The sequence below is a fragment of the Capsicum annuum genome, chromosome 3, assembly GCF_002878395.1.
Source record: "Capsicum annuum cultivar UCD-10X-F1 chromosome 3, UCD10Xv1.1, whole genome shotgun sequence".
Classification (NCBI taxonomy): Eukaryota; Viridiplantae; Streptophyta; class Magnoliopsida; order Solanales; family Solanaceae; genus Capsicum; species Capsicum annuum.
Window position 1 is genome coordinate 26,280,597 of NC_061113.1, and position 24,036 is coordinate 26,304,632.

At 33.6% G+C, this 24,036-nt stretch overlaps 1 pseudogene; it reads left to right on the forward strand.

Moving 5' to 3' along the window:
* Window positions 1–2,935: 2,935 nt before the first annotated feature.
* On the forward strand, window positions 2,936–4,479 carry LOC107856512 (annotated as a pseudogene).
* Window positions 4,480–24,036: the final 19,557 nt, after the last annotated feature.

Here is a 24,036-nt window from a genome sequence, read left to right on the forward strand (position 1 = left end):
CACAAGATCGAATAAAAGAGTATGCTGATAAGGGTTGAATTGAGGATCATTTTGAAGAAGGTGACTAGGTCTTTGTGAAGTTTTAGCCGTATAAACAACAATCCTTACGAATCAACCAGCAATATAAACTGAGCAGGAAATACTTTGGCCCATACGAGGTGCTCAAGCGAATTGGGCCATTGGCATTTAAACTCCAGTTTCTCGAGGAGGCTCGCATTCATTCGGTGTTTCATATTTCGTTGCTCAAATGCTATAGAGGAAAACCCGATCAACAAATTACTCCATTAAAGCTCCAAGATTCAACTACTCAGAACCTTGAGAACAAGGTTCTCCTTTCAGGAGGGAGTAATGTTATGAACCCAACCAGTGAACCAACATTAGACAACAAAGTAAATGGGCTGGCGATTCAAACTAAAGAAATTGGGCCTGAGAAGCAGCCACATAAAAGCAATAGGCAGAAACATGTCAATAGGTTTTTAAAGGATTAAATATGGCAACTGGGATGAGGCACGTGTATATTATGTAGTATCTAGGATAGAAGTAGGGCATCATCGTATTATGTTGCAGCGTATTCTTATATCCTCGTCCCTCTTTCTCTCTATAATCTTTCTCATCTTTACCTTCTTTTTCTAGCAGTAGTAACTATATCAGTTAGTATCGCTCATCTTGGCTTTCGTTTCAATAAAATTCACCTATGCTAGTTGTTATTGAAAGTTCAGGTTACAACAGGTGTCTCATACAAAGATGTTACAATTTCACCACACGTTTCTGCTAGACTCTACCTTCCTAAAAACACCACCACTTCATCCCAAAAACTTTCCATTTTGGTGTATTACCACGGTGGTGCACTAGTTCTTGGATCTGCTTTCTTTAACAAATATCACAATTACCTCAGCATTTTGTTTTTTGAATCAAATGCAATTACGGTTTCAGTAGAGTATTAATTAGCCCCTGAGCATGATGTGCAAACAATTTATGAAGATTCTTGGACTGCACTTTAATATGTCGCATCACACGCTAGTGACACAAGAATAATTACTGATTTGGACTTATGAGGGTGCGCCTGGTCTCAAAACTTGGTGTGTGCAATTGAATTGTAGAAAATGTCTAAAACACACCAAAAATTAGTCCACTCTTTCACTTAAGGGGCGCCTCACCCTTGAGGGATATTATGGACATTTTGTATTCTATTTTGTAATAACTATATAAGGAACATGTTAGGGTTTTATTTGAGTTAGTTATCTTATGATATTGAAAGAACAAGAACACTTCTCTTTTGAGAGAGAGCCTCCCTAGGCCAAAACTAGGACATGGAAAGTGTGGAATCACTTGTGAATGTGTATTGCTTGGAAACGATGGTGCTTGCTCGGTGGAATCCCTTTCGTGTCTTCGTAAGAGTGTGGTGTTGCTATTGTAAGTTCTAGGGGTCCTTAGATTTAATATATCTTTGGGTTCTTGGGTCTTATTGTAGTGTATGTCTCACTATCTATCTCTACATTTCATGTTTTAGTTAGTGTTGTTTAGGGAAACTGTTGGTTCTTGTTGTTCATGTATCTTGTAACCATTTGCTGTTGTTATTATCCTTATCATATTGTTGTCTAGCTTCTTGTGTTCATTATGTTTTAGTATTCTTGTGTTGTTGTTGTTTGGCCGAAACTAGCTCTCAAAGGGGTCCTCGGATTCCTCTTGATCTGTGGACTGTTTTGAGCCTTTTCTTGTGTTCCTTGGCCATTCTGGTATCATTTGGTATTAGAGCATGGCTTGATCTTGTTTCCACAAGATCAATCTTGGGCTTGTTAGTTGAAAAATCAAAGCAAGAAATTTTTTTTGTTGAAAACTGAAAATTCCAAAAAAAAAAAGAGCAATCTGTCCATGTTGTGTTCTTAACCAAAATTTGTGTTCTTGTTGTGTCTTGTCCGAGATTATTTACTTGTCTTTTTTGTCTCTAAGTGTTAGTTTTGTTCCTCACTAACACATTGAGTCTATATCTTAATTTGAGCTTACATTTGTTTTAGTTTTCACCTTGGCCTTGTGATGTTATGTTGTTCTAAGCTTGGCCTTGTGTTGTTGTTGAGGATTGGTGACCTAAAAAAAATTTTTTGTTAAAGTTGTTGTAGCTTGGCCGTGAGTTGGTGTCCAAAAATTATTGTGGATTTGGACTTGGAAGTTGGATGTTGTTGGTTTTTCTTGAAGTTTGTTGTTGTTCTTTGGAAATGTTGTTGTATTTCTTGATGTTCTTCACAAACTTTATGTCTTGTTAAAATAAAGTGTTTATTTGATCCATAAAGGTGAAGGAAAAAGGGGGTGTGACTTGTTAGTTTTAAAAGACACTACAACCACCAAAGACTTTATCAACCATTTTCCAACAACTTTCCTTAAAACAAGGGACTTGTCTTCTGAGATTAGTAAAGTCAAATCTCACATTTTAAGTTTGAAAATTTGAAGGTTACAAGACTTTACTTTACCTCCAATGTCAAGTCATTCATTACAAAAAATCATGTAAAGATTAAGACTTCAAGTGATGAACAAATTGTGTGGGCCGTGACCAATTGTAAACTACCACGTCACCATGTATATTGTTCATGCAATAAATTTTAGCTCAAATTTTGATCTTTTAGTTTCAATTTGTTGTTCTTTAGTTTCATTTGTTGATTCCAATACTAATTTACAAACTAGTGACCATGTACTTGATTATAAATTAGTTTTGAAAACCGTTCTTCGTGTCTATGTTCCTTTGTCTGTCTTAGTCTTTTTTTTTTGAGTCGTTGTAAATGTTTGATTCACCTCTCAACACCGCCCGGAGTACAAGCAAGCTTACAACACTAGTGAGGTTAAGTGTGAGGAATCCGAGAGGCAAGGAAATAAAGAGAAAGTGTGAGGACTTTTCTTGTACAACAAATTTGTTTGTGTTTTTGTAGGTAACTTCTTCGTTACAATGGATAACAATGTTCCTAGTGCTATCTTGGCTAGGGTTGAAACTCAATTGGGCCAAATAAGATTGAAGGCAATTCTCAAGATGGAGAGGAAGCCGAGGTACTAAATGAAGATGTTGGCCGAGACTTGTTGTTATTGAGCACTCAGATTCTTCATGTTTTACAGACTGTTTTGGGTAGATCTTTTGAAGTGGCCAATTGAACGAGATGAAGCCGTGAATTTGTGGGAAAATTCCTCTCAAAATGAAGAGGATGATACAAGAATAATCATGGATTCAGACTTATGAGGGTGTGCGTTGGTCCCGAGACTTGGTGTGTACAATTGAAGTGTAGAAGAGGTCCAAAACACACCAAAAATCAGTCCACTCTTACACTTGAGGGGTGCCTCACCCTTGAGGGGTATTATAGACATTTTGTATTCTATTTTGTAATAACTATATAAGGAAGATGTTAGAGTTTTGTTTGAGTTAGTTGTCTTATGATATTGAAAGAACAAGAACACTTCTCTTTTGAGAGAGAACCTCCCTAGGCCAAAACTAGGACATGGCAAGTGTGGAATCACTTCTGAATGTGTATTGCTTGGAAACGATGGTGCTTGAGCAATGGAATCCCTCTCGTGTCTTCATAATAGTGTGGTGTTGCTATGCTAAGTTCTGAGGGTCCTTAGATTTAATATATCTTTGGGTTCTTGGGTCTTATTGTAGTGTATGTCTCACTATCTATCTCTACATTTCATGTCTTAGTGTTGTTCAGGGAAACCGTTGGTTCTTGTTGTTCATGTATCTTGTAACCGTTTGTTGTTGTTATTATCCTTATCATATTGTTATCTATCTTCTTGTGTTCATCATGTTTTAGTGGCTGTTTTGGTGTATAAATACACCTTATTTCCTTGTATTCTTGTGTTGTTGTTGTTTGGCTAAAACTAGCTCTCAAAGAGGTCCTCGAATTCCACTTGATTTGTGGACTGTTTTGGCCTTTTCTTGTGTTCCTTGGCCATTGTCGTATCAGCTAGTGAACAATTCACTAGCACTAACGAAGACCCTTGGCTAAAAATTAAGGAGATTTTAGTCGATTGTCTGTATGCGGAGATAGTGTTGGTGGCAATATTGTTCATCATATGAGAGCTGGAAGAGAAGGTGATATTAATAGAAATGTGGCTATCAATGGTTCGATTTATGATTGTCCTTACTTGTTGGTCCCACTTGAGAACATAGAACAAAATATATCGTACCATAATTGGATTATTATTAGTTCACCAACAGAAGCTGGTCTACATAGTCCAATGATTAATCCACTTGCTGAGAAGGCTCCTTGTTTGTCTCAATTGGGTTGTTCTAGGATGTTGTTGAGTTTTGCGGAGAAAGATGAGTATATTCCAAAAGAAATTGGGATTCAATTTACTGAGGGTGTCAAGAAAAGTGGGTGGAAAGGGGATTTGGAGTTAATTATAGTTGAAGATGAAGGTCAATGCTTTCACGTGGTTAATCCTGAAATCGAGAAATCTCAAGATTTAATTAAATGTTTTGTTTCCGTTTATCCAACATAAGTGATAGATTCCATGCTACTACATATTTCCTTCATTTCATTTTACCCTATGTCTATATTAAATGATAGTTGTTTCAATTTTTACTTGTCCAATTTATGAAATTAAGAGAATTTTATAATATTTTTTTCTTTCTAATTTTAGTATTAAATATTACATAAACTGTGAATCAAGTCAACTTTGTAAGAGGCTATGAGTTAGAAGTGATATATTGGGCTGATCTAATCCAGATTATTGGACCTATTGAAATGTTGGAATGTTTTATTTGGGATCCAGGCCAAATTGTCAATTGGTTAAATAGGACTTGGGATTTGACAGAACAGTTAATGCAAATTGTGATAATTTCTTAGGCAAAGGCTATGCTTCTCATCCCCAATTCTCTTTAATCCTCTCATTTCGTTTACTATTATTCCTCTTTTTCATATTGTAATTTTTCCTTTTCGTATTAATCATAGTTGATTAGTTTCGTTCACTTTGTGTATTGATTGTTGAGGTGAGAATTTGGGTTCGTTCGTTGGTTCTTTCATCAAGAGGTCTTCAATGGAGGACCCAAAATTTTGAACTTCCTGTGATTCAATTAGCGTCGGAAGGGATTCATGGTCAAAGGAGATATGTGAAATTTGTTCATTATTACATAAGTTGATCGGAAACCCTACAAGGAGTAAACCAACTCCGGTAGAGTTTCCACGATTTTGTGGAGAGAATCCCGAGTTATGGATCTCTCAAGTTGAACGCTATTTTGTTTTTTATGAAATTGCAGAAAACCACAAGTTATCTCCGGCGTCGTCCTATCTCGATAGGGCTGCTTTGTCGTGGTACCAATGACATTTCCAGAACAAGCAATTAGTTGATTGAGAACATTTTACTGCAAAAGTGTTGATTCGCTTTCCTAAACGACATTTCAAATCACTGGAAAATCACTTAGCTAATCAGATGACCTCCATGACTGAGTACTCCAGTCATTTTGAGGCTTTTTTGTGGGGCATCAGTGAGCCAGATGTACTTTCTTCATGTCCTGCACATGTTTATACATAATGGAGAAGTAAAAACAACCCAGCTTTGCCTCAGAAATTTGATATGCAATCTGAATGCAAAAGAAAAACGGATGCACACAAGATGTTCGACGAAATGTCAAATAGATGTTGCCCCAAGGTATTCACCATGGCACGTTTAGAAATTCCAATTGAAATGGCCATGACAGAGGGATATAATGGGAGTCTCGGTAATAAGTATATTATGGATGTTGGTGATTCGGCACATAAAATTTTAGCACTTACTTTGTCCCCTTTAACACCAATAGAGTCTACCATCGAGGATGAAAATTCCAAGGAAGGGAGCGAAGTGAAAGGGCTCAAAGGATGTGGTTCAACAGAAGCTGATTGCTACAACAAATATCTAGGTTCAAGCTATCTGTTTTCCTACCTTGGCGCGAAGACAAGTATGGCTTATTTTATCAGGCATAAGTATACCATTTTGGCGAGAAGAGGGGTTGATTTTGTTGGAACACAATCTGTGGTACAACTTCTGCCACAAAATGTACCCACAACTATTGAAATAGTTGTTCCAGTATGCGACTACAAGATTATTGAGAGTGTTTTAAGATATCAATTGAAGCAGTGTGTGGTTGTTGATACCAAAGTTATATTAAGTGTACTCAATCCTGCAATAGGAGTGGATGAAGACATAAAGCAGGAAGCTCTTGTATTTGTCGCAGTAAATAATTTAATAGAAGCATTGAACTTAATTGCAGTTAAAGCCCCTACAGCTGTAATTTTTCTTTTCAAAGAATATCCAGTTTGTCTTAGCAAGTCCTGGGGAGCATGCTACTAACGTGGATTTTTCAAAGGAATCATTAAAGGTTGTAGGTGTTGTCTTTTACATGGACTCAAATAATGGCACAGAGACGAGAATAGGTCAAAATAATATTTTTGCCACAATATTTGCTCTAGCAATGACTTATTTCTCATGTCCCAAATTGATGTTTTTCTACTCGAACCTTGAGGACGAGGTTCTTTTTAGGATGGGAGTATTGTTGTGAATCAAGTCTATTGACACCCAATTTTAGCTCTCCATGCTTAAAATTAGCACTTTTAGGCATTATGATCATTAAAGTATATAAAATGCAATTTTTCACATATTTTTTATATTTTTTAGCAAATTAACGATAATCATCATTTTTTAGGATTTTTTATTAATTTATTATCATATTTTAATTTTACACAATTTTTTGATAATTATCTTTAATTTCATAAATTTTAAAAGTTTTATCAATTTATTATTATTTTAATATTTTTGCACAGTCATTTGCATACGTACATAGCACAACACTGTAATTTTTTTTACTGCACAGTATAATTTTAATTATTTATAGTATAATATATTTTTTCAAGATAATTATATTTTTATTTGTTGTTTATATTTTTTCGTAATTATATATCGGCATTCATTATTTTGTACGATATTTAATACGATTTGTAAATGTGAGTCGACTTAATTATTTTAAATACAAAAATAATATTATATTTTTATTCATCTCTTTTTATCCTTTTTTCAAATTTTCTTCACTTTTTGACTTTTTCCAATCTATTTTCCTAAATCTAAGGGATATGTTGGAAAATTGTAGATTTGATGAATTGTTTTTCCTTTTTAAATACTCAGTACACAATATACACAAAGCACACACCACAAACATTCACACCCTTAATTTCGTAAATTTAGGATTTTTATGTGTTTATTATCATTTTAATATTTTTTGCACAATCATCTACATACGTACATAACATAATAACACAATTCTTTTTACATAGGAAAAAGTCATCGTTTTCATTCCAAACTATACACGAAAAGTCTAGGTCACACCTAAACTATAGTATGACCTATTACACACCTAAACTATAAAAAAGTGAAACTATTACCTCCCTACGACACCCACTCTAAGGCGCGTTTCTTACACTCGTGTTAGGTGCGTCCAGCCTTTTGAATAACAAAAATAAATGGATAAAAACATTAAAAATACAACACTTTTAATTTCCAATGGATCTATTGAACCCTAATTCCTATTTAACCCAATTTGGGGCTCCAAACTAAGAACCTAATTTCCAAATTTGTCTTTCAAAATCAAAATTGAAGATCATTTGTTTGAAGAATTGGTAACTAAATGTTAATTAAATTAATTTTTTTATTTTTTCAATTGAAAAAATATTAATAAAATTAAATTTATTTATTTATTCATTTTATTATGTGGTTCCCGCCTTATTCAATTGCTTCTTTTTCACCAAAATCACCATTTAAAACACCACACCATCATCATCACACTCAAATCTTCACCACAATAATTTTAAGAATCCACCATAGATTTCATTAGATTTCATTATCGGAATCACAATACAACTATTAGTATCCCAAACAACCACCATAAAATTAAACATCCACTACTAAAATTATCGTCGGAATCACAATATCACCATTGTTAACATCCAAAGTTACAAAATCCACCACAAATTCGCACAACTGTTAAAAAAATTGCAGTTTCAAACACAAAAATAAATAGCAATGAGTTTTCCAAACCTAAATCCCTCTGTGCATACCCTGAAATCACAGCACTCCATGTTACAGCATTCAATTCAATCTCCTCTTCTCCCATCCTCTCAAATAGTCCTAAAGCCTCGTCAAAATCGTCCAATCTGATAATACCCAGTTACCAATGCATTTCAAGAAACCACAGTTTTCCCCTCCATTAACTCAAAAATCTTATTAGCATAATCCAGATGCTTGCATTTTGGGTTTGCTGAAAGTGATAAGGCCCTGGTGACAACGAGTTTGGCTTTGATACAAGATTTTCATTGTTTGATTAAGTGAGTAAAAGAAGGAGGAGTTGCTGATGAAGAGAAGAAAGTGAAGAAGGAAGTGGATTTGAAGGGAAAGTGAAGCAGAGAATAAGTGAACAATTCAACAATTTCATATTTTTAATGGTGAATTGTTGAATATTTTTTGCCATCGGAATTTTCTTGTGGAATTTACTTGGTTATTTGAAGGGAAAGTGATACAGAGAATAAGTGAAGAAGGAGGAGTTGTTGAATTGTTGAATTTTCTTGGTTATTTATTTTTAATCATAAGGACTATTTATTAATTAAATATAAAAATTAAACTAAACATGTGGCATCACCACAAGGCGAGTGAAGTACACTCCACTCGTTGAACTTGGGCACGGGTGTCGCGGGAGGTAATAGTATCACTTTTTTATAGTTTAGGTGTGTAATAGGTCACTATGAAAGTTTAGGTGTGACCTAGACTTTTCGTGTATAGTTTGAGGTGGAAACGATGACTTTTCCTTTTTTATATATTATAATTTTAATTGTTTATAGTGTAATATATTTTTTTTCAAAGATAATTATATTTGTTTACATTTTCTTGTAGTTATATATATGGATATTTCTATTTTTGTACCTTATTTAACACAGTCTATAGAAATAACATCGATTTATTTTAATACACAGAGTAATAAATCAATCAAGTCAACATCTCATTTCTAAAAAGATATTTGATTTTATTTTATCTATTATCCACAATTTAAGTGATATGTTGGGAAAAGGTAGATTTAATATTTATTTATTTATTTTATTATTACTTTCCTTTTTAAATACACACACATATACACATTTCTCTCTTTCTCTCTAACCTCACTGTTTCTCTCTAAAACACAAACACACACCCATCTTCTCATTTTGAATCTTGATTTGGTGGGGTTGAATTTGAACAAGTCTTGAATCTAAGATCTTGTTGACTCTTTTTTAGTTAATATTGTGAAGTTTTGACTTTGTTGAGTCTTAATTATTTGATTGAAGTATAAAGATCTTGTTGGATTATTTTGGGGATATTATGGAGCTTTGAACTTAATGTAAAAAGAAACAAAATGGAGAACTCTAATGCTATCACTGTTATTTTTCATTTTTTGTTCTAATTTTTACATGTTTGATTATGTTTTCTTTATGATATTTTTTCTGGTATTGTAGTATCTTACATTGTTGTAATGCTTTATTTTTCTAACATTGCTATGGTTATTATTGTTATATCATGATTAATAATAGTATGTATTTTCTAATTTAATGGATGCTTTTGTGATAGATATTGCCTACTGTTGAGTATGTTTTCTCCATATTTGGTTTATTTTTGTCTTTCTCTTTATTATATATTAATATTATTTTGTTTAGATTATTAAAAGCTGCTTGAAAGTTATATTTTTATTTTTTTTTCATTGTTATTTTGTTGATATATTTATTGATATTAGTTAATATTTGGCCAATGAAATTATCTCTCCGTCTTAATAGTTGAGGCCACTCCATTATAAAAGACGGACTTTATTTTATCAAATTTATTATTTTATATTAAGGGTCGACACTTGGCCGATGAAGAAATTCTCCGTCGATTTTCGAAGCCTGCACAAATAAAAGACGGATATTACGTATATGAATACGTAATAAAATAAATAAATTTGGGCGATGACGAAATTTTTATAACAACGCAAAAGTTTTATGATTCGTATCTTGGCAAGACAATTTAGGATGGACAATAAATTGAGCAATCATTTCGTAGCCATGTCGTATTTAAAATTTAATCTGAGCCCACTCTTTTAACGAAAATTATATTTATATATATATATATATATATATATATATATATATGCACCCATACCTTTAAAATTTATTTCGATAATTATTTATTGGTTACTAATATTTTTAGTTACAAGTGTTTATACAAGTTATTGGCAATACTCATCGGAAATAGCATTCAAAGAAGACTTTAAATTTTGCGTTGTATTTTTCATATTCTTACACTTGTAAAAATATTAATCATAGTGAAATTTTTATTTTTGGGGCATTGGGTGGGTTAGTTTTTATTTATGCAATCTACGTCACGCGTTTAGGTAAATTTAGGTCGTAAATATTTATATTAAATATTTTTAGATTGTTTATTCAAATAATTCACACTTTGTTACACTAAAATATATCACGTAATCTTCTCTTTAAAACAAATTATTTTTTATTCAATCTTTTTATTTTTCACGCAAATTTTCATGTATCTTCGTTTATCTTCATATGCTTCTTATACATATACTTTTTACGACACCATATGCAATTTACACATTGTTTATATATAAATTGTTTATATCCTTTTAATACACATTTCATATTTTTATATTTATAAACATTAATTTGTTTTACTTTTGTAATAAACCTAAGTTTGGTCGGGAACCACATTTGTGGATTCTGAAGGGTGTCTAACTCCTTCCCTTTGAAATAATTTGAACTCTTACCTAGAATTTAAATTGGTTCGCAGATTAAATAAAGTCATACTTATTAAATAACTAATTAGGTTTCCTATTTTTCCTTAAAAATTAGGTGGCGACTCTCTACAAAATTAATTCTTTTTGAGTTCATAATGTCGTGCTAGTTTTGACCTTAGGTAAAAATCGGATATGACAGTTTAGCGACTCTGCTGGAGAATAAAAGATTCTAACCATTATAGATTTAGGTAAATATCTATGTTTTATACATTGTTATTTGTTTCATACTAATTGTCTTGATTTATTTTGTTTATGTGGCATAAATTATTAACTTGGTATTATTTTGTATAGATTATTTATTTAGTTATCGCTTTATTAAATTGGCATTTTGTTCATATTTCCTCCATTTCAAAAAATTGACACTCACACACATTGTACACGTGGATTGTACATTGTAATTTTCCAAAATTCTTTCAAATCACCTTATTTTAGAGAGTCGGCGCATACGTGGGGTGAGAAGGAGTTTTACTACCATGGGACCACGTGCTTTCTCATATAGGAAATCTAAATCCGTGTCTACCCACTCTTAGTCAGCATAGTATAGAGCTAAAATAACGCATTTTAGGTACATGCATATTAGTCAATTTTAACCAAATGTTCAAAGGGTTTACGATCCAAGTGACACATTCATATTCTCTGTACATATTTGAAAGATGATTATGCTTATATATTAGCTGCTTGTTTTAAATTGGTTATGCTTTAGTAGGGAAGGTATTTCTAACTATTATTTTGCATAGCGGATCAACTAAAAGATGTACATTAGCAACATTGTCGATAGTTGTGTATAGGTTTGAACTACATTTTGACCTGATTCTTGTCCTGACATGATACGTAGGCAGCCTTGCATTAGGGTTCAGTCTCTTTACTGTTTTAGAATAATTTCTTCGTTATTCAAAATTGGGGCAATTTTTCTAGAACATTTCAAAGACGCTCTTCAAAAGCCTTCAAAAGCGCAAATTAATAGCTCCTCAAATCCAAATCTCATTGACATTAGTGCCTAGCCGGCCTATCTTCAGATCTTCACTCAATTTTACCTAGTTTTTTTTTCAAATGTCGTGAACCATTAAATTTATGACGTATCGATCCCTACTCTCTAAAGCAAGAATTTAATATTTTTTCAATTATAATAATTCTTCCAACTACGGCAAAATAAAGTCATAATTTCTTCAATATCTGGCTTTTTTAATTTTGTCAGCATATTGAAGTTGTGTCAAAGATCTCCCCATGCTTTACATATATTCTTTCGATCATTTGATCAAAACAATTTGATGCTAAAAGAAGTTCTTTCTTGATTTCTTTCACATTATTTTCACTTTTCGCAATCATGCATGCCACATTCAATTTGCAAATTTGCCTGAACTACATAGACCTGATTCTTGCTTTCACAAGATACATAGTCAACCCTCATTTTGGTTCGGTCCCATTCTTTTTAAAAAGAATAAAATAAATTAATAATAAAATTTTGACTTGGTTGATATCAATACAATTAGGAGTGTGCATGAGAAAGAATAAAGTGATATGATATAAAGGACCGATTTCATGACAAAACCATAGATTCTTTTGGTATCTTTTATCACACTTGAGTAATGTTTGAAAAAATGCTCTTGCATACATCTAAGACAAGAACGAAGCCAACCTCATAGTTTCATATGCATGTGTGGTGAGCTTTAGTTTAATTCATGGCACTGTATTGTTGATCTAGAACTTGACCTTAATGTCTGTTGAGACAAAATTCTGAGTTGCACTTGGTTTAGGAAAGGACCGTAGGCCTTCTTTGACCCGATTGTGCCTTTCACAACCCACCAAATAACATTAATCTCTAGAATTTTCTCTTTTAAGCCTAAAACCTTTTCTTTGGACAACCGCATCTGAGCCTATATCCTTTTGAGTGCTTATGTGCACTATCTCTCTCTTTGCCCTACTTCCTTGAGCATACTAAATGAGTGCAAATTACAGACGAAGATTCAAGATCAAAAATGCAGAATGCAAAGGATATATTATCCCAAATGAAAAAATGACTTCAAAAGGAGCAAAACCCCCCACCAAAAAAAAGAAAAAAAGAACAAAAAAAAAAAAAATATATATATATATATATATATATATACATTTTTGAAAAAAAGGGGAAATTCTAACTCAAAATTCAAAAGAAGTCAAAGCAAATACAAAATAAGGGACAACGCAGCACAACTAAGAAGATCATGCGTCAAAGCGCAACAAATGTTGAAAGCACATATGCAGTGTAATGCTCATTTAGTGATTAGTCACTTTCGTCTCAAATATTATCCTACCCGTCCCCAAGTCTACATTACAAGCCGATAGCAAGTCCTATGAGATTCTATTTCAAGTGTTCTCATATTAATGGATACATACATGAAGGTCAAGCCTATGGTATCGCAATTGCATGCATTAAATTCCTTTTTGAGTGCAAGTGTATTTCTTGAGTTGTCCCTAGACTCAAAAGAAAATTATTCAAATATGTGCGAAATGAGACTTTCTTTTACTCAAATATGTGCGAAGTGGGACATTCTTTCTAGAGAGGACACCTGAAGCATGAGGATATGCATAATTTGAAACATTTGTTTAAAGCAAGATAAAAAATCTTGTTGATACTTAGGCGTGTCTAAGGTACTAGTTGAAACTATAGGAGTTACCCTGAAGTTGATCTCGGTTAGCTGAGAAAAGGATGGGAGAATTCTTATGCACACTACTAATTATTGGTACCAACTGAGGTCAAGACACAATTGTGCCTTCTTCATCTTTCAGCATTTTTTACCAAAAAATGCAACAATTTTCTTTCTTTTTTCAAGAGGCCCACTTTCACATACAGACATTTTCTTACCTTTCATTCAAGGTGCTCACTTTAATGCATGCATTTTTTACTTTTCATTCAAGGCGCCCAGTTTTAAAATATGGGCATTTGACTTTTTCTTTCAAGCATACCTTTAAATACTGACATTTTATTTTTCAGTTAAGAGTCCATTTTTGAGTATTTTTTTGACATTCCTATAGTCGTGCCAATCGAAAGGCTATTACATTTGTTCTGCTAATCTGGACCCTTTTACATTTCAATAGCCCCGCCAATGGAGAGGGCTATTAGATTTCAGTCACCTTTCTAATTGAGGGTCTTAGTTTTTGTAGGCAATTAGAGATAAAAATCAGCATCAGTCTTTGTAACAATCGGAGACGTCATACATCTTTTCAAGAATTTTTTTTTAGAAAGACAGTATTAGCCATAGATTATAAACTGGGGCAAATTTTGAGAGCCACCTCAAAATGTACTCTATTTTCGTATTTCGAACTACATTGACCTGATTCTCGTAACACTCAAGATATGTAGGAAGCTCTATGCAGGGTTCAGTCGTCACGACCCTATAATCATCCTTTCTCCCCAGCAAGTACATAATCTTACATTTCTAGTATCTCACAGCTCGATACTGGGCCAATTTAAAAGCAGCATCGAGAATATGAAAATAATTTCTCCCAAATATTTCTTTGCTAAATTATCATTTTTACATGGGTTTGTCCACCCTAAAATAGGATAATTGGGTCAGTCTGCCCTCCAATAAGACAATGATGCATGTTTTTCTTCAATTATATATTTATGCTTGCCTACCTTTACTTATATATATCTCGCTACATTTATTTCTTTTACACTGCATGTTATCTTTGCCTTTATTTGCACGCATCGCAATGCATTTATTTTATCGTTTAAACATCACATTCTTTGCCTTTACTTGCATGCACTGTAATGTATTTATTTTATAGTTTAAGCACTATAGTCTATCTTTGCCTTTACTTGCACGCATCAATGAATTTATTTCATCATTTTAAGCACTGCATATTATTTTTGTCTTTATTTGCACACATCGCAATGCATTTATGTTATCCATTAATCACTGCACGCTAGCTTTATCTTTACTTGCACATCCAATACATTTATTTTATTATTTATGCGTTGCATGTCATCTTTGCCTTTGTTGGCACATATCGCAATGCATTTATTTTTAAGCATTGCACGCACATATCGCAATGCATTTTATCATTTAAGCACCATATGCCTCGCAATTATCGCAATGCATTTTATCATTTAAGTACCGCATGCCTCGCACACATCACAATGCATTTATTTTATTATTTAAGCACTGCATATTATCTTTGCCTTTGCTGGCAACATATCACAATGCATTTATTTATCATTTAAGCACTGTATTTTATTTTTATCTTTACTTGCGCGTATCGCAGTACATTTATTTATTTTATCATTTAAGCATCGCATGTCATTCTTGCCTTTACTCAAACTTATCAACGACAACAACAACAAACCCAGTGTATTCCCACACAGTGGGGTCTGGGGAGGGTAAGATGTACACTGTCCATACCACTACCTCCGAAGAAGTAGCAAGGCTATTTTCGATAGACCCCCGACTCAAAACAAAGAATAATAAACAAATTCATAATAAAAGCATGAAACAAAATGGCACAACATAACTAAGACATCCACACAATAATACCCTACACTAACGTACCAAATGCGCCCCCCCCCCCAACCCTCCAACATGCACTGACCTTCTATCCTAATTCGCATTCTCCACACCTTTCTATCTAGGGTAATGTCCTCGGTAAGTTGTAACTGCTCCATGTCACGTCTAATTACCTCTCCCCAATACTTCTTTGGCCTACCCCTACTCCACCTGAAACCATCCAAATCTAGCCTCTCACACCTACGAACTGAGGCATCCGTGCCCTTTCTCATCACATGCCCAAACCATCTCAGTCAAACTTCCCGCATCTTATCCTCCACCAAAGCCACTCAAACCTTCTCACGGGCAGTCTCATTCCTAACCATATCACTCCTAGTAAGCCCACACATCTAATGTAACATCTGCATTTTCGCCACCTTCAATATTTAAACATGATAGTTCTTGACTGGCCAACACTCTGCTCTGTACAACATGGATGATCGGACTACCACTCTATAGAACTTGCCTTTCAGTTTGAATAGCACCTTCTTATTACACAACACTCTCGAGGAGAGTCTCCACTCCATCCATCCTGCCCCAATATGTTGGGAGATATCCTCATCAATCTCACTATTCTCCTGAATCATCGACCCGAGATACTTAAAACTATCCTTCCTACAAACAACCTGGGAACCCAACCTCACTACCCTATCGTCCTCCTGCCTCAAGTCATTAAACTTTCATTCCATATACTCACTCTTGCTCCTACTCTACCTGAACTCTTTAGACTCAAGGGTTTGTCTACAAACCTCCAATTTATCGCAATGCATTTATTTTATCATTTCAGCATCGCATGTCATGTTTGCCTTTATCGGCGCATATTGCTATGCATTTAACCACTACACGCACATAATGTAATGCATTTATTTTATCATTTAGGAACTGCTGCCTACAAATATTGCAATGCATTTATTTTGTCATTTAAGCACTGCATGCACATATCGCAATGCATTTTTCATTTAAGCACTACATGCTTCGCAAATATCGCAATGCATTTATTTCATCATTTAAGCACTGCATGTCATTTTGCCTTTGCTGGCACATATTGCAATGTATTTATTTTATTATTTAAGCACTGCAAGAACATATCGTAATGTATTTATTTTAGCATTTAGGCATTGCATGCCTCGTAAATATCGTAATATATTTATTTTATCATTTAAGCTCTACGTTTTATCTTTGCCTTCATTTGCAAGCATCACAATACATTTATGTTATCGTTTAATCATCGAATTTAATCTTTGCCTTTATTTTCGCACACTACAATGCATTTATTTTACAGTTTAAGCACTACAGTCTATCTTTACCTTTATTTGCACGCATTGCAATGTATTTATTTTATCGTTTAAGCACCTCATTCTATTTTTGCTTTTACTTGCAGCATCGCAATGCATTTATTTTATTATTTAAGCACTGAATTTTATTCTTGCATTTACTTGCACGCACCACAATGCATTTATTTATTTTATTATTTAAGTACCACATGCTATCTTTATCTGCACTCATCGCAATTGTAACGACCTAAAAATTTGATGAAATATGTGAAATTTGTGATTTTGTGTGATTTGACTAGTTTTACCCCTCTCCGTAGTTGCATTATGAAATTTCTGGGGTGTGGAAGCAATTGACATAATTTTCGATGTATGTTGGTATCATTTATATAATATTGTGGTTTCTAATGGCTTTGAGAGCCTTATTTTGGACTTATGTGGATATCTTTTGATCCATGCAATGGATGACCTAACGGACTATGCTAGCAGCTCTGGAATATCAATTTTAGGATAGGTAGACCTTTGAAAAATTGAAAATTGGGGTGTAGGACCCACATTTGATCGAAAATACGTCGGATGGAAAATACGACTTCACCAGCAAATCCAGAATATCGATTTTAGGGTGTTAGCATATTTGGTATGATTTTACGGCTTTTAAATCTCATTTCAATCCTCGGTTTGGAAAATTATGATTTCGGATTTTGGGGGTTAATTTTGTGAAAACGACTTTTTTTGAAAATCTAATATCGCCGTCACGTACAAAACATCGAATTTAGTATGGTTGCATAGTTTTTTTGCATAAATCGGACTCTGAACGAATTTCGGACACCCAATCAAAGTCCGAATTGGACTTAAAATACAAAAAACTGCAGCTTTTTCCCTTTTAGTGCAGATTTTCTGCACTATTTAAATAGTTTTTGGGTCCATTTTGCTCATTTTTCATTTTGAGAGAGTTAAATCCTAAATAGTTTGGGAGCTTAAAAGCAAAGTTTGTGAGAGCTTGGAAAGCTAGATTAACACATTTTTCTTGATTTTATTAGGATTAAAGGTAAGAATTCACCCTTTTTTTAGTAATTTCTTGATTAATTTTGTCAAAATTTCAAAAATCTCAGGGCATGATTTTTAACCCAAATTTTACTCCTTTACACTTGAATAATGTTTTATCTTATTATTTCTAGTTTTTCATCAATTTAACCTTCAAAAAAACTCTGATTCTTGATTTTAACCCGGATTTCAAAGATTTTACCCGGTAAAGCTCAAAAATAATTTTTCTTCGATTTGAAACCCGTTTTTGACTCGATTTAACTTGGGTTTTCAGCTGAAGGTTCCTAAAAATATGGGTACATGTTTTTGAAGTAATGTTTTGATTTTGCTCTTCTTTTTCAAAAACCTATTTTGGGGGTCTATTTTAACCCCAAATCAAAAGTATTCAATATGGGTGTCGTTGGTTTTGTTTCGATGCATAGATTTTATATTTGATGTTTTAGTGGAGTTCGGGATTGTTCGTTTAAAGTAAGGTCGCGGGTTCAAGTGTAGCGGACCGGTTTCGGCTTTCAAGGTAGGTTATGGCTTAACTCTTTCAGACTGGGCTGGGTAGTAAATGATGGTACAAAATACATGTTAAGGGTGAGAACTAATCATGAAAAATATCTATCTATGTGATGTGTTGTGCCCGTGTGGGGTCTTATATATGATGTAATTGTCGAAATTGAGATATTATGTGATATGTGTGACCGTGTGGGGTCCTATGTGATGTTGATAGCCTTGAATACATATGAATAATTGTATTGTGTTGTTAAAATGCTAATGTGGTACCATTGGTGTATTATAATTATATTCATACTTTATTGGCATATGAGACATGTGAAAATTCATGGGTGATACGAAAATAATGAGAGAATATTGACACATGTGGTTGTGGAAATGTATCGTTGTGGTTGGTTGTGTAAATATATCATGTGGTTATTTGTGTAAATACCCATTGTGATTGGTTGTGAGCATTACATCATCATATCATACTCATTCATGAAACATTGGTACCACCATGGCAACATCTGAGAAATACTAGCAGCACCTTTTTAAAAGATATTGTAACACCTTATAAAACCCATTCTAAGAGATGTGTTGGAAATAAGTTATGAGATATGCGGATTGTATACAGGTTGACGATCCCCCCATGGGTCCTGCGTTGGGAGGCTTGCCTCCGAAGGTGTATGCGGGATTGTGCGATGATCCCCGAAGGTCATCATCATCATCATCATATACATTGCACTTACTTTATTGTGTTATGTTATGTTGTATTGGCATATTGATTTGTCATCTATGTATTTATCGTATCTTCTTTTACTTTATTTGATGATCTTGTACATGCATGTTCCCTTTGTTCTTTTTATATGTGATATAATATGTACTTTTATTCTATCTTGGTGTGATGTTGCATTATATGTGAGATATATTAGAACTGTTAATGCAAGCGGTGTGGGCTACCGTTGTAGAACATTTTCTGATTGCAGATGACGTGCCCTTAGTGTATATTTTATATACTTTATTTACTACTTTGCTTGGTCGGCCTATGATACCTACTGAGTACAAGTGGACAATACTCATGCCTACTGTGCCCTTTTGGTGCAGGTCCTAGCTTGAGTGCGCCTCAACTTGCTTGACTCGGGCGATTGTTGGAGCTTCCAAGGTAGCGGTTGGAAATTCATGCATCTGAAGTTCACCTGTATCTTTCTACAGTAGTTATGTCTTTATTAGTATTCGAAGACAGATATTATTCATTTGTGGTTATTTTTCTGATCTATTTGACTCTTTGATTGTATTAGTAGTTCTTACACTATTGACATTTGGTTTTGAGCATGATTCATATTTTGGATAAGTTCTTTTCACATTGTTATGATTATTTATATGGTTAGGCTTCATTCTAGAAACCTTACCTTGGGATATTTTTGTATTTTTCTCTTTTTGTATCAGTTTGGGTGATAGGCTTACTTGTCAAGGTACACCGCGACAAATGCCATCATGACCCTGGTTTTTGGGTCGTGATAAATTGGTATTAGAGAAGCCAAGTTTCATTGGTCTCAACGGTGTAAGAATGAGATGTCTAATAGAGTCTCACAAATTGGTATGTAGATGTCCTTATCTATCTCTGAGAGTCTATAGGATGTCTTAAGGAAACCTCCCTCATATTATTCCTTATCATGCGAATTCTTTCATATCTTGTGTTCTAAGTTGTATTTCGTTCTTTCTGCACAAATGGTGTGGCTTATACTACATATCAGTTGAGAGATACTGTGAGAAATTAGTAGATATCATTTGTCGGTGGTAGGCTTGTTGATGCTCCTGAGTTGTCATGGGATCAGTTTGTTAATGCCTTTCTAGAGAGATTTGTGCCTTTCAGTTTGAGAGATCGTATGTGGGTCGAGTTTGATCATTTGGAGCATAGCTCCATGACAGTTTTTGAGTTTAAGGTATGCTTCCATGCCCTGTCCAGATATTTCTATTATAGCATTTCCACTGAGTTTGAGAAGATTTAAAAGTTTTTGAAGGGTTTGATTGTCTCCCTTCAGTTTGCTACATCTCAGATGGTTGTGGTTGGAGCTACTATTTAGAGTATTATGGATCACGCTAAGATGACAGAGGGTATTATTTGTGCATATCAGAGAGGCGCCAAGAGGGTGCATCGTTTTAATGAGTTCAAGAGTCAAACCTATCGTGGTAAAAATTTTAGAGGTTTTCATGGATACCATGGTAGGCCAGTGCAGGTGATTTTATAGAGTTTTGTTGGTGGATCTTCTAGTTTAGCAGTTCAGGGTGGTCATTCGGGCTCAGTTATACTTTCTCTTATTGAGACTACTCGTAGAGGTTGCTATGTGTGTGATGAGATTGATCATGTGGCCAAGGACTGTTCTCGCCGTATGTTTAGTGCTACTCCTATTTTATCTGTGGGGAATAAGGGTTCTACCAAAGATGCAAGAGGTAGAGATGGTAGAGCCCATGTTGGTGGTCGTGGGGCTACAGCCAGTTCGTAGTCGTGGATAGTGTTATGCACCTATACCTTTAAAATTTATTTTGATAATTATTTATTTGTTACTAATATTTTTTATTACAAGTGTTTATAAGGTTATTGGCAATACTCGTCGGAAATGACATTCAAAGAAGACTTTAAATTTTCCGTTGTATTTTTCATATTCTTATACGTGATAAAATATTAATCATAGTGAAATCTTTATTTTTAGGGCATTGGGTGGGTTAGTCTTTATTTATGCAATCTACATCACGCGTTTAGGCAAATTTAGGTCGTAAATATTTATATTAAATATGTTTAGATTGTTTAATCAAATAATTCACACTTTGTTACACTAAAATATATTACGTAATCTTCTCTTTAAAACAAATTATTTTTTATTTAATCTTTTCATTTTTTTCACACAAATTTTCATGTATTTTCGTTTATCTTCATATGCTTCTTATACATATACTTTTTACGACACCATATGCAATTTACATATTGTTTATAAATAAATTGTTTATATCCTTTTAATACACATTTCATATTTTTATATTATAAACATTGATTTTTTTCACTTTTTTAATAAACTTAAGTCTGGCTGGGAACCACATTTGTGGATTCTGAAGGGTGCCTAACCCCTTTCCTTTGGAATAATTTGAACCCTTACCTAGAATTTAAATTGGTTCACAGATTAAATAAAGTCATACTTATTAAATAAATAATTAGGTTTCCTATTTTTCCTTAAAAATTAGATGGTGACTCTGTACAAAATCAATTTTTTTAAGTCCATAATGTCATGCTCGTTTTGACCTTAGGTAAAAATCGGATATGACAAAGTCAACTTTGTAAGGGGCTATGAGTTTGAAGCGATATATTGGGCTGATCCAATTCAGATTATTGGACCTATTCAAATGTTGGAGTGTTTTATTTGGGACCCAGGCCCAATTGTCAATTGGTTAAATAGGACTTGAGATTTGACAGAACGGTTTATGCAAATTGTGATAAATGTTTAGGCAAAGACTATGCTTCTCATCCCCAATTCTCTCTAATCCTCTCATCCCGTCTACTTTTTTTCCTCTTCATCCTATTGTAATTTTTTCTTTTTGTATTAATAAAAGTTGATTAGTTTCGTCCACTTTGTATATTGATTGTTGAGTTGAGAATTTGGGTTCGTTTCAGTAGTTAAATTTAGAGTTACTACAAAACATCAATAATAAGGTTAGTTTAGTAAAATACACCTTTAATTAAAACTTAATTAGAAAATGTATCAAATCAAAATGAACAAATAAAAAGAAACAATGGGAGTAACATCCTTGTTGGTGTTTTTACTTCAATAATTCTCTTATTTTGATTGTTTTATGATGAGATGTCATTTTTATCCACCATCTTAAAGTCGTTGCAATCTATCATTTTGGACTCCAAAGGAATAAAATTTTTAGAGCAAACACAAAGCGAGAGGGTTTTTGAACCCTTGGACACTTTTAGGATATTGACATGGTTAGTTAGGCACACGTTTCATAGAGTGGTAGTAAGAATGACTTATCTAACTACTTTTTCAACATAATCTCCAAAAAGAATTGCATAAGAAACACTCAATTTTTCGCGTTCTTGCTATGAGTAAATGATCATCTTTTAATTATTCTTCCAATTCAAGGATAACTATAATATCATGAAGTTCTTTGTAATTTTGAAAATTTAGATTCACTCTTTGGAATGTTTTTGGTAATGTTCATCTCTAACTATCCAAGGTTGAAGTATGATTGACTTTCGATTTTTTGCTTCTTTGTTTTGTTAAATTTCATCGAAAAAAATATTTGTTCCTTGTCTTTTCCCTATAAAGAAATCATATATTGTTAGATATTAAAGAGATAATATGTTATGGGTGCCCATGTGAATGCACCAAGGCATTCTTGTAAAACAAGATTCACAAAAGCATTCTTGTTAAGTAAGCTTTTCCATTAGCTTAGTAGAGAAGTTTGAAATTTGTCTATATATATAGCCTTCCAATTCCATTGTGCATAAGAAGAAAATGAGTAATAATAAAAGTACTATTGTTGTCTTCACTTCCTCTCTGTTAATGTTTTACAATTAAGTTTAATATTTTGCATTAATTATTTAACACGTTATCAACACGAGTCTCTACCATTCTAAGCAAATACAGGTAATAAAGGTAAGTATTTATTTTTCTTAAATAATTTCGAATATATCCAAACACAAATTTATTGCCCTAGATATATCGGGCAAAATTATATGTCCTGGGCACTGGATGAAGAAATACATTTGAATACGATGGGTCTAGTAGACACCATCAAAAATGACAATAAGACATCAAATCAAGAGAAGGCCAAGGCCATGATATTTCTTCGTCATCATCTTGACGAAGGTTTGAAAATGGAATACCTCACGATTAAGGATCCCTTGATATTGTGGAATAATTTAAAAGAAAGATACGACCACCTGAAAATGGTTGTCCTTCAACAAGCTTGTTATAAATGGACCCATCTAAGGTTACAAGATTTTAAAAATATAACTGCTTATAATTCTGCGATGTTTAGAATTAAATTACAGTTTAATTTATGTGGGGAAGATATCACAGATCATGACATGTTAGAGAAAACATTCTCTACTTTTTCCGCCTCGAGTATGCTCATGCAACAGTAGTACCAAGAAATAGGATTTAAAAAATATTCTGAATTGATTTCTCATCTTCTTGTTGCTGAACAACATAATGATATTTTAATGAGAAATCATGAAAGTCAACCTGCTGGTACTGCTCCATTCCCAGAAGTGAATGCTGTAAAATTTCACCAACCAGGCGTGAAAGAAGTTATGACCCCAGTCGTGGTCGTGGTAGTGATAGATATTTTAATCAGGGTGATCGTCTTGCAATAAACAATGACCCTCAACACCAGCAGTGTAAAAATAAGGGTGAAGCTCCTGAAGCAGTGCCAAGGACGAACACTAAAAATAAATGTTATCAATGTGGAGGAAAGGGGCACTGGTCGCGTATCTATCGTATGTCAAAGTATCTGGTGAAACTCTATCAGGCGTCCCTTAAGAAAAAAGATAACGATGTTGAAGAAAACTTCTTCTTTGAAGATAATATTGAGCCCATGGACTTGGAAGTTTCAGATTTCTTTGTAGTTCCCGAAGAACATGCAAATCACCCTGTCGGTGATAATTATGAAATAGTTTGATTATTTTACTTTTCTGTCCAATTGTATTAGTTTACATTTTTGTTAATAGTATCTCACTAGTCTTGTAAATTGATAAAGTTTGTGTAATACGTTATGTGCTAGTAATATTATAATGTTTACATTGTTTATATTTTCATCTTGAAGAATATATGAATACTCCTGAAGTAGTAAATTTAAAATTAAAGATATGATAGAGAAAATTCTCTACAACTATATG